The 10,326-nt window shown below is 39.2% G+C and overlaps 1 pseudogene; it reads right to left on the bottom strand.

The window, feature by feature from the left end:
• Window positions 1-895: 895 nt before the first annotated feature.
• On the bottom strand, window positions 896-5,555 carry LOC128694508 (zinc finger protein 84-like; annotated as a pseudogene).
• Window positions 5,556-10,326: the final 4,771 nt, after the last annotated feature.

Raw genomic sequence — 10,326 nt, 5'->3', positions numbered from 1 at the left:
GAGGAAGAAGGAACCTCACTAAAAGCAGTTAGTTGTGAGTAAAAGTCCCAATTTGCTTGACCAAATTGCCAGTTCTTAATCAATACATGATAATTCATGTAATATTATTATTATTTGCCTTACGCTGTATTATATATATACTTCATTAAAACAAGGTTTCCCGAGAATTATTTATACCCCAACCTCTCTGACCAATGTTGTTATGCTCTAACCAGAAGAAAACTATCTGGGCTGAAATAAAAATTGGAGTGTAATAGGTAACGATGTGTTTTTGCATAAAAATATTGGCTTGACCAATGATGAAAAACTTGGCTAAGGACATTCATCCCGAACATGTCTGCCTGTCCATCCAGCGTGTGCACCTTAACTGCCCTGCCTTCAGCTAGTGTGCCATTGTTTACAACCCACTGCGGATGGTTCCATGCATACATTCGATACATTTTCTATTATTCCTTTGTTTTTAGTGCTTTTAACTGCTAAATAAGCCACCATGGGCCCAAAGAAAGCTTCTAGTGCCAACCCTGTGGTAAAAATAGTGAGGTGTACTATTGAATTGAAGAAAGAGATAATCACAAAGTACAAAAGTGGAGTGCATGCCTCCGAGCTGGCCCGGTTGTATAACAAACCCTAATCAACCACTGCTACTATCTTGGCCAACAGAAAGGCAATCAAGGAAGCTGTTGTTGTGAAAGGTGCAAGTATGTTTTCAAAACAGAGATCCCAAATACTCAAAGATGTGGAGAGACTTGTTGATTTGGATAAACGAAAAACAATTATCAGGAGATAGTGTTTCACAGTCAATCATATGTGAAAAAGCAAGACAGTTGCATGATAATCTAGTTAAGAAAATGCCTGGAATTCGTGGTGATGTTAGTGAATTTAAGGCCAGCAAAGGTTGGTTTGAAAGATTTAATAATCACAGTGGCATACACAGTGTGATAAGCATGGTGAGGCTGCCAGTTCAGACCAAAAAGCGGCTGAAAAATATGTGCAGGACTTTAAGAAGTACATAGACACTGAAAAATTAAAACCCCAACAAGTGTTCAATTGTGACGAAACAGGCCTGTTTTGGAAGAAAATGCCAAACAGGACCTACATTACTCAGGAGGAAAAGGCACTCCCAGAGCACAAGCCTATGAAACACAGGCTAACTCTAATGTTTTGTAGTAATGCTAGTGGGGATTGAAAAGTGAAGCCTTTACTCGTGTATCACTCTGAAACTCCCAGAGTGTTTAAGAAAATTTGTCTGATGTGGAAGGCAAACAGTAAGGCATGGGTCACTAGGGACATTTTCTATGATTGATTCTAGCGTGTGATTGGCCCCACTGTGAAAAATTGCCTCCTGGAAAATAAATTGGACCTCAAGTGTCTCCTGGTATTAGACAATGCTCCTGCTCATCCTCCAGACTTGCAAGAGTGAATTGTGTGGGAGTTTAGTTTTATCAAAGTCAAATTTTTGCCTCCTAACACCACTCCTCTCCTCCAGCCCACAGACCGGCAGGTCATTTCAAATTTCAAAAAGTTTTACACCAAAGCAGTGTTTCAAAAGTGCTTTGAAGTGACCTCAGACACTGAATTGACTTTAAGAGAGTTTTGGAAAGATCACTTCAGTATCCTCAGTTGCATAAACCTTATGGTTTCTTATAGTTAAGGCTTGGCAGGGAGTGACTTGCAGGACATTGAACTCTACTTGGAGGAAATTGTGGCCACAATGTGTACAAGAGAGGAATTTGAAGGGTTTGGGGGTGACCCTAAAAAGCCTGTGCCAGTTGAGGAAAGTATTGTGTCACTGGGAAAGTCCATGGAGTTGGAGGTTAGTGGCGAGGATGTGGAAGAGTTGGTGGAGGACGACGATGAAGTAACCACTGATGAGCTGAAAGAGCATCTGCAACAGCAAGAGACCACAGCTGAGGAAATTTCTTCACAGGGGAGAGAGAGATGGAGGAACTTGCCTTCGTCAACGATTAAGAAGATTTGTACAATGTGGACAAAGTTGCAAGCAATTATGGATGAACATCACCCTGACACAGCTATTGCAAGCTGTGCTGGTGACTTTTACAATGACAATGTTGTGTCCCATTTTAGGGAAATCTTAAAGGAACACCAGAAACAGAGCTCTATAGACAGATTTTTGGTGCAATAGAGGTCCAGTGACTGTCAAGTTGATCCCGGTGACATTAAAAAAACGAAGGGAAGTAACCCCGGAAAACAACTTACTGCCTAAAGTCCTAATGGAAGGGGATTCTCATTCCAAGCAATAATACACCTTCATTATCTCCCCTCCTCTCATCACTCATCAATAAATCTTCAATAAAGGTAAGTGTCATTAATTCTTCATGTAGTATATTCTACATGTAGTATTTATTCTTCATGTACAGTGGACCCTCGCCTAACGATATTAATCCGTTCCTGAGAGCTCAACGTTAGGCGAAATTATCGTTAGGTGAATTAATTTTCCCCATAAGAAATAATGGAAATCAAATTAATCCATGCAAGACACCCCAAAGTATGAAAAAAAAAAAATTTTACCACATGAAATGTTAATTTTAATACACACAAACTGAAGAAGAGATGTACAATACATGACACTTACCTTTATTCAAGATCTGGTGATGATTGATGAGATGGGAGGAGGGGAGAGTGTGGATGGTCTAAATGTTTAGAAGGGGAATCCCCTTCCATTAGGACTTGAGGTAGCAAGTCCTTTTCCGGGGTTACTTCCCTTCTCCTTTTAATGCCATTAGGATCAGCTTGAGAGTCACTGGACTTCAGTCGCACAACATATCTGTCCATAGAGGCCTGTACCTCTCGTTCCTTTATGACTTTTCTAAAGTGTTTCACAACATTGTCAGTGTAATAGTCACCAGCACGGCTTGCAATAGCCGTGTCAGGGTGATTTTCATCAAAAAAGGTTTGCACTTTAAGCCACATTGCACACATTTCCTTAATCTTTGATGTAGGCAACTTCTTCAATTTCTCTCTTCCCTCCTCCAGAGCAGTTTCCTCAGGTGTGGCCTCTTGCTGTTGAAGATGATCTAGCAGCTCATTAGTGGTTAGTTCTTCATTGTCCTCCTCCACCAACTCTTCCACATCCTCTCCACTAACCCACCAATATGAGCACTAGTTCCAGGCATTTTTTCCTGTTCACCTGGGTGTTAGTCAACTGTTGTGGGTCGCATCCTGGGGGACAAGATTAAGGACCCCAATGGAAATAAGTTAGACAGTCCCCGATGATGCACTGACTTTCTTGGGTTATCCTGGGTGGCTAACCCTCTGGGGTTAATCGTTTCTTGGTAATTGTTTCATGTTAAGCCATACCAACAACACACTCTCCACATCTTCGAGTAATACAGCTGATGGTGGTGCAGCAACAGCTGACTGTGGTGCAGCAACAGCTGACCATGGTGCAGCAGCAGCTGTGGTGCAGCAGCAGCTGACTGTAGAGCAGCAACAGCTGACCAAGGTGCAGCAGCAACAGCTGACTGGTCCAGCAACAGCTGATGGTGGCGCAGCAGCAGCTGACTGTGGTACGATAGTATTTCACACCCTTTTTACCACAGGGTTGGCACTAGAAGCTTTCTTGGGGCCAATGGTCACTTATTTTGCAGGTGAAATCACTAAAAATGCTGTGATAATATGAAATGTTCCAATTGTATGCTTGGATGTGACCGCGGAGGCTGGCTTGTAGACACTCCAACCCACGGAACAAGTGAGGCTGGCTTAGGCCACACGTGGACGCATCTCGGACGAATCGTGTTGAGCGAGTTTTTTAGCGCTAGGGGAGGCAAAATTTTTGTGTTAAAATGTATCGCTAGGAGGATTTAACGTTATGTGATGCCATCGTTAAGAGAGGGTCCACTGTATCACTGTTTTCTGAGTAGGAAAATGTATATTTCATGTGAAATTTTTTTTTAATGCTTTTGGGTGTCTAGAACGGATTAATTGGATTTCCATTATTTCTTATGGGGAAAATTAATTTGGCTAAGGGCAAGCTCTCTGCAACGGATTAAAATAGTTGGTCAAGGGTCCACTGTACAAGTTATACAGGCCTAGCTGACATCAGTCACATACTATATAGAAAGCTGCTTGTTATACACAGCATTTCAGGCAAATTACGTCAATTTTGTCCCAGGATGCAAACTGCACCAGCCGACTAACACCCAGGTACCCATTATTACTGATGGGTGAACATAGACCACCAGTGTAACACGTGCAATGTTTCCACCTCTTTGCTAGGAATTAAACCCGGACCCTCAATGTGTGAAGTGAGAGCTTTTCCCACCAGGCCATGGAGTACACTAACATGATTTCTAACTTGTATGAATTCTTTTATGATTTATTTACTAAATTAGATGAATGGAAAAACTTTTTTATGTATGTTGAAAACTGATATCTCTCTCCAGTATGACTTCTGATGTGTCATACCACACTTGAATTTTCATTCAAGTCATTCTGAATACTGATATGGTTTCTCTCCAGTATGAGTCCTCATGTGACTAACTAAATTTGATTTTTGATTAAAATCTTTTAGACATTCTGAACACTTATATGGTTTCTCTCCAGTATGAGTTCTCATGTGACTAACTAAATGTGATTTTTGATTAAAGTCTTTTAGACATTCTGGACACTGATAAGGTTTCTCTCCAGTATGAGTTCTCATGTGTCTCACTAAATCCTTTCTATAAGAAAAGTCTTTTAGACATTCTGAACACTCATATAGTTTCTCTCCAGAATGAGTTCTCATGTGACTAACTAAACTTGATTTTTGATTAAAGCCTTTTAGACATTCTGAACACTGATACGGTTTCTCTCTAGTATGAGTTCTCATGTGACTTATAAAACTTGATTTTCTAGAAAAGTTTTTCAGACATTCTGAACACTGATATGGTTTCTCTCCAGTATGAGTTCTCATGTGTCTTACTAAATGAGATTTCTCAGAAAAGTTTTTCAGACATTCTGAACACTGATATGGTTTCTCTCCAGTATGAGTTCTCATGTGGCTTACTAAATGAGATTTCTCAGAAAAGTTTTTCAGACATTCTGAACACTGATATGGTTTCTCACCAGTATGAGTTCTCATGTGTCTTACTAAATGAGATTTCTCAGAAAAGTTTTTCAGACATTCTGAACACTGATATGGCTTCTCTCCAGTATGAGTTCTCATGTGACTAACTAAATTTGATTTTTGATTAAAGTCTTTTAGACATTCAAGACATTGATATGATTTCTCTCCAGTATGAGTTCTCATGTGTCTTACTAAATGAGATTTCTCAGAAAAGTTTTTCAGACATTCTGAACAATGATATGGTTGCTCTCCAGTATGAGCTTCCATGTGACTTACTAAATTTGTTTTCCAGGAAAGTCTTTTAGACATTCTGAACATTGATATAGTTTTTGTTCATTATGAGTTTTCATATGTTATACTAAATTCTGTTGTTGAGAAGTCTCTTTTACACACTTTTTTTTTTTTTGTTCATCATAAATCTGGCCAGAGATACACAGTGAGGTGGTTGCAAGGAAGACTGTTTTAGTGAGTGTATATGTTGATATAATGTGTCTCCTTCATGAACAACTGCACATTGTATTGCTTCAACACACTTATTTTTCAAGTATTTTAGACATAGTGAATTATAATATTCTCACATTAATTAAATTGCTTAAGTAGAAAAATAATATTTGTGTAATATTTTATTATTATAAATATAATAAGCACTAAAGCTGTGAAAGTAATACAGTATCTGAGGAATATGAAGCGAGACACTAGGAGATATTTCAGTTTATGACACATTAACCTTATGACACTGTTGTTAGCCCTGTAAATGTTTTATTACCAAAACTGTTGTTACATTATTTTGACTATTAACACTATAATTATTATAAACACTGTTGTATTGTCACAATTTTAACATTGATGTGTTGTCACTGCATTAACACTAAAGTGTCACTGCATTAATACTGTAGTGTTGTCACTGTATTAATTACACTAAAGTGTTGTTACTGAGTTAATATCACTGTAGTTCTGTGTTGTCTCTTGATTATTAACATTCTAGGTAATACTGTCACTGTATAATTAATTGTAATTAGTGTTGTCACTGTATTATTCACTCTATAGTTATTGTACTGTTATTAGCAATGTAGTTAGTGCTGCCACTGTATTACCAACATTGTAGTTAGCGCTGTAACTTCATATTAAAGAATTTACAGGACATTTTTACCACTGATATTGGCACTACAAGTGCCATCATGACCTGCAGTACTGATGCAAGTGTCAGGAAGACCTGCAATATTGATACTACATGTGCCAACCTCTTGCACCAAGATAACATGTAGTACTGATGCTACAAGTTCCTGTGTCTTGGCTTCTTGTTCCGCAGTAACTTGGAGTAATGTCAGGATGACCTGCAGTGCAGACACTACAAGTACTAGCTTCCTGTACCAAGATCATATGAAGAACTGACATTACAAGTACCTGCCTCTTGTACCAGGATGATCTGCAGTATTGACACTACAAGTGTCAGCCTCTTGTACCAGGATGACCTACAGTAATGACACTACAAATGCCAGCATCGGGTGCCAGGATCATCTGAAAAAAATTATATAATTTTTTTTTATCACATCAGTCATTTTCCACCAAGGCAAGATGACCCTACAGAGTTGCTTACACTACACTTAACCCTTTGACTGTTTCGGTCATATACATATGTCTTACGAGCCACCGTGTTTGACATATTAATATGCCAAAATTCTAGCGGCTTCAAATCAAGCAGGAGAAAGCTGGTTGTTACACATTTGAGAGAATGGGTCTCCATGGTCAGTTTGCACCATATAAAAAAAAATTGGGGAGCAAGTGGTGCACTGTGGGAATGCCATTTCAGTAGTCCTTGTTCATCATGCCTAGCGGTAAGAAATATCTCACTCCCCAGCAAATCTGGGACTCATCTCTTCCCAAGTGATGCTCTAACACAGATGGAAGTGTCGGTGAAGATCAATTTCATGGTTTTGAGGACTTTGTGACCAAAAGCATTGCCCAGGATACCAGAAAAATGAAGGAGAATGAGTGAGTGAGTGAGAGAGAATTAGAGAATGAGAGAATGAGGGAGAGAATGAAGGAGAGAATGAGGGAGAGAATGAGGGAGAGAATGAGGGAGAGAATGAGGGAGAGAATGAAGGAGAAAGATTCAGTAATTAGGTAGGAGGATGGAGAAGCGATCATCGGACCCCACTGTTTTGACAGGTGGTAGGGGGAGTGAGTAATGATACAATAATTTATTTTGACAGCTGGTGGAGACACAGATGCTCACACACTACACAAGCTTACTGAAGATAATACCAGTTACTATATGAAAGTGTCCTGTGACTATATATGTGTATATATATTATAGAACAATAGTAATAAAATTTTTTTTGTATTGTTTGTGTAAACAAATTTTGTAAACAATATATTGATAATTATGTTTGTGAACTTATTGTGTTGTATACAACAAGTGTATATATATATGTACATTACACCTTACTTTGGTCTCACAGGCCACATAAGTTACTGGAAAAAATAAGTAGTGGAAAAAGAAAGATACCTTCGAATGGGAGTAAAAAAAAGTTTACCGGGTGAGCGGCATTCACCGCTGTTGCCATACATGACTCATTTTCTGCCAACTTTATGCACCTATAGGTAGTAGGTTGGTAGACAGCAACCACCCAGGGAAGTACTACCGTCCTGCCAGATGACTGTGAAACAAAAACCTGTAACTGTTTTGCATGATGGTAGGATTGCTGGTTTCTTTTTCTGTCTCATAAACACGCTAAGATAACAGGGATATCTTGCTACTCCTACTTACACTTTGGTCACACTTCACAGACACGCACATGCATATATATATATACATACATCTAGGTTTTTCTCCTTTTTCTAAATAGCTCTTGTTCTTTTTTATTTCTTCTATTGTCCATGGGGAAGTGGAAAAGAATCTTTCCTCCGTAAGCCATGCGTGTCGTATGAGGCGACTAAAATGCCGGGAGCAATGGGCTAGTAACCCCTTCTCCTGTATACAATTACTAAAAAAGAGAAGAAGAAAAACTTTATAAAACTGGGTTGCTTAAATGTGCGTGGATGTAGTGCGGATGACAAGAAACAGATGATTGCTGATGTTATGAATGAAAAGAAGTTGGATGTCCTGGCCCTAAGCGAAACAAAGCTGAAGGGGGTAGGAGAGTTTCAGTGGGGGGAAATAAATGGGATTAAATCTGGAGTATCTGAGAGAGTTAGAGCAAAGGAAGGGGTAGCAGTTATGTTAAATGATCAGTTATGGAAGGAGAAAAGAGAATATGAATGTGTAAATTCAAGAATTATGTGGATTAAAGTAAAGGTTGGATGCGAGAAGTGGGTCATAATAAGCGTGTATGCACCTGGAGAAGAGAGGAATGCAGAGGAGAGAGAGAGATTTTGGGAGATGTTAAGTGAATGTATAGGAGCCTTTGAACCAAGTGAGAGAGTAATTGTGGTAGGGGACTTGAATGCTAAAGTAGGAGAAACTTTTAGAGAGGGTGTGGTAGGTAAGTTTGGGGTGCCAGGTGTAAATGATAATGGGAGCCCTTTGATTGAACTTTGTATAGAAAGGGGTTTAGTTATAGGTAATACATATTTTAAGAAAAAGAGGATAAATAAGTATACACGATATGATGTAGGGCGAAATGACAGTAGTTTGTTGGATTATGTATTGGTAGATAAAAGACTGTTGAGTAGACTTCAGGATGTACATGTTTATAGAGGGGCCACAGATATATCAGATCACTTTCTAGTTGTAGCTACACTGAGAGTAAAAGGTAGATGGGATACAAGGAGAATAGAAGCATCAGGGAAGAGAGAGGTGAAGGTTTATAAACTAAAAGAGGAGGCAGTTAGGGTAAGATATAAACAGCTATTGGAGGATAGATGGGCTAATGAGAGCATAGGCAATGGGGTCGAAGAGGTATGGGGTAGGTTTAAAAATGTAGTGTTAGAGTGTTCAGCAGAAGTTTGTGGTTACAGGAAAGTGGGTGCAGGAGGGAAGAGGAGCGATTGGTGGAATGATGATGTAAAGAGAGTAGTAAGGGAGAAAAAGTTAGCATATGAGAAGTTTTTACAAAGTAGAAGTGATGCAAGGAGGGAAGAGTATATGGAGAAAAAGAGAGAAGTTAAGAGAGTGGTGAAGCAATGTAAAAAGAGAGCAAATGAGAGAGTGGGTGAGATGTTATCAACAAATTTTGTTGAAAATAAGAAAAAGTTTTGGAGTGAGATTAACAAGTTAAGAAAGCCTAGAGAACAAATGGATTTGTCAGTTAAAAATAGGAGAGGAGAGTTATTAAATGGAGAGTTAGAGGTATTGGGAAGATGGAAGGAATATTTTGAGGAATTGTTAAATGTTGATGAAGATAGGGAAGCTGTGATTTCGTGTATAGGGCAAGGAGGAATAACATCTTGTAGGAGTGAGGAAGAGCCAGTTGTGAGTGTGGGGGAAGTTCGTGAGGCAGTAGGTAAAATGAAAGGGGGTAAGGCAGCTGGGATTGATGGGATAAAGATAGAAATGTTAAAAGCAGGTGGGGATATAGTTTTGGAGTGGTTGGTGCAATTATTTAATAAATGTATGGAAGAGGGTAAGGTACCTAGGGATTGGCAGAGAGCATGCATAGTTCCTTTGTATAAAGGCAAAGGGGATAAAAGAGAGTGCAAAAATTATAGGGGGATAAGTCTGTTGAGTGTACCTGGTAAAGTGTATGGTAGAGTTATAATTGAAAGAATTAAGAGTAAGACGGAGAATAGGATAGCAGATGAACAAGGAGGCTTTAGGAAAGGTAGGGGGTGTGTGGACCAGGTGTTTACAGTGAAACATATAAGTGAACAGTATTTAGATAAGGCTAAAGAGGTCTTTGTGGCATTTATGGATTTGGAAAAGGCGTATGACAGGGTGGATAGGGGGGCAATGTGGCAGATGTTGCAAGTGTATGGTGTAGGAGGTAGGTTACTGAAAGCAGTGAAGAGTTTTTACGAGGATAGTGAGGCCCAAGTTAGAGTATGTAGGAAAGAGGGAAATTTTTTCCCAGTAAAAGTAGGCCTTAGACAAGGATGTGTGATGTCACCGTGGTTGTTTAATATATTTATAGATGGGGTTGTAAGAGAAGTAAATGCGAGGGTCTTGGCAAGAGGCGTGGAGTTAAAAGATAAAGAATCACACACAAAGTGGGAGTTGTCACAGCTGCTCTTTGCTGATGACACTGTGCTCTTGGGAGATTCTGAAGAGAAGTTGCAGAGATTGGTGGATGAATTTGGTAGGGTGTGCAAAAGAAGAAAAT

Source organism: Cherax quadricarinatus, chromosome 60 (assembly GCF_038502225.1).
Source record: "Cherax quadricarinatus isolate ZL_2023a chromosome 60, ASM3850222v1, whole genome shotgun sequence".
NCBI classification, from domain to species: Eukaryota; Metazoa; Arthropoda; class Malacostraca; order Decapoda; family Parastacidae; genus Cherax; species Cherax quadricarinatus.
The sequence above is the reverse complement of the archived record's forward strand: the minus strand, read 5'-3'. Positions and strand labels throughout refer to the sequence as shown.